Genomic DNA, 2,246 nt, shown 5'->3' with positions numbered 1-2,246 from the left:
AAAACGTGCAATGTAGTTTCAGGGAAATAAAATTATTCACAATTCTTGGAGGACGTCATAGCAAAAAGAAATTACATTTTTATGATGTTAACTCTCGAGCTTCATGTTCGCGAAATAACCTCGTACTTTAGATACTTTATAGCCTCTCGACAGGACTTTGAGACTATACGAGCTTTAATATCGTTATCCAAACGACGTGTCCTGCACACAAATCACATTTGCAGGCAACCGTTGCTTATGAATGCAATTTAAATAAGCAAATAACCGATATACAGTTATCTAAAGTAATTGGATAATTCAGTGTTAAGAAAAATTACGAAGATCATTATATAAGTTGTGAGCTTAAATGCGTGCAAATTCAAACAATACTATAATATCGAATAATATCTATTAATAAGAAAAAAGAATATACAATCAATGGAATTAGCACATTAATTGAATGATCTTTATACCTGTTAAATTTATATTTTTTAAATTTAATCAAATTATTAAACAAATTATTAATCAAAATTTTAAATATTTTGGAATAATTACAGATTTTAAAGAGATTGTATATGTAATTGATTGTTGATTAATTGATAAAGATGTTTAACTTGTATAATAATATGAAACAATAAAACTATTATGTTCAATTTTTTCTAACTTATTCTTTTAAGTAAGATTTGATGTATATACGCGTTTCGGTATAGTTAAAAACATCGCAAGTCTTATTCATTAGTCTTCTACATTCATCTATTTACCGAAAAAATTCCCCCATTCTCAATTCTATATTATTAGACGCATATTGGTTACGGCATGGCAGCTCCGTCGAACCTTGAATATTGACCTTTAATAGTAGCTCGATTTTACGAATATGGGTTGAATATTGAACGGGGAGGATGGTGGGCGAACGGCGAGCACGCAAGGCACGTTGTCGGGACAGGATCATAAAGGGTGAAATAATGGAAAAAGGTAAATCAATACTCTGGTACTCGCTGAGACCGCGAATGGCGCTCGTCGCGACCGTCAATGACGACGATGAGGAGAGGAAAAGCGTGTGTACAGTGAAAAACTGCAGGTGTGCGATACCTCTTCTCCAGAATCTTCTCTTCGGTCTGTATCGTCGATTTTCTCCGTAGCGTACTTTGTCGCTGATTATGGTGAGTTATACACGTTACACTCGCGGAAAATTGAAATATTCCCATCTCCATACTGCTTTTTAAAACATTTAAACAATTAAATGATTCGCGAATGTGCTCTAAGAAAATCTAAATTATGAAAATTTTTATCAGAATTCGTTATAATAGTAATTATATTTAAAAAAAAAGCTATATTGTTCTAATTATATTGATGTGTATTATAATAATTCTTTTTCTTTATACAAGATGTTAATAAATTTTTTAGAAGATTATCAAATTATGATCGGTATCAGATTTGTTACATAGACAAATCTGTCAACAATAAATGTTGTTAAGTATTTGTTTTTTTGTCAAAAAAATTTTATCAGCAGAAATTGAATAAAATTTGTCATTTTGTAATTATTTAAACATAATATAGAACATATTATTTAATAATATGTTCTATATTATAGATAGCATAATATGTTCTATATAAATAATAAATTATTAATAATTACAAAATGGTAATAAATTCTGCTTCTTGGTTTCTTGGTAAGCCAATTTGCCAATAATAAAATTATGTCAGCAGATTCTGTTGGCAGAACGCTTATGGACGTAGCTGATGTCTGCCGCACTATTTCGTTTGTATCTAGTATCTACTATATATAGGCAAACTGCCAACAGACTGCTAATATTTTGCTTACTAGAATGTTGTAGTGAAAAAATAAATGACAAATTGTAAAAAAAAGAACCTTTTGTGCTATTCTGCAGATGCACGCATTGATTATTATGCTCTACTGCATTCTGCTCCTTTTGATTGCTGTTGCTGCACGGTCGAATATTTACTTGCCTTTAATGAAGGTAATTATGAAAATCAACAGCTTTACAAGTGTAAAAAATAGATGAATTAAATTGAATCGAGAGGAATTTCCTTCTGCGAAATGAAATATTTAATCTTCGAAATCAGGAATTGATTAAATTTAAAAGTTTCTGAAAATTCACTTTTTCTTTTTCAAATCTTGGTACATATAAACAAAGCTCATGTCAGCTTGTGTGTGTGTGTGTGTGTGTGTGTGTGTGTGTGTGTGCGCGCGCGCGCGTGCGTGCGTGCGTGCGTGCGTGTGTGTGTGTGTGTGTGTGTGTGTGTGT

This window comes from Atta cephalotes, assembly GCF_000143395.1.
Source record: "Atta cephalotes unplaced genomic scaffold scaffold00018, whole genome shotgun sequence".
Taxonomy (NCBI): domain Eukaryota; kingdom Metazoa; phylum Arthropoda; class Insecta; order Hymenoptera; family Formicidae; genus Atta; species Atta cephalotes.
This window is presented reverse-complemented; position numbering follows the sequence as displayed.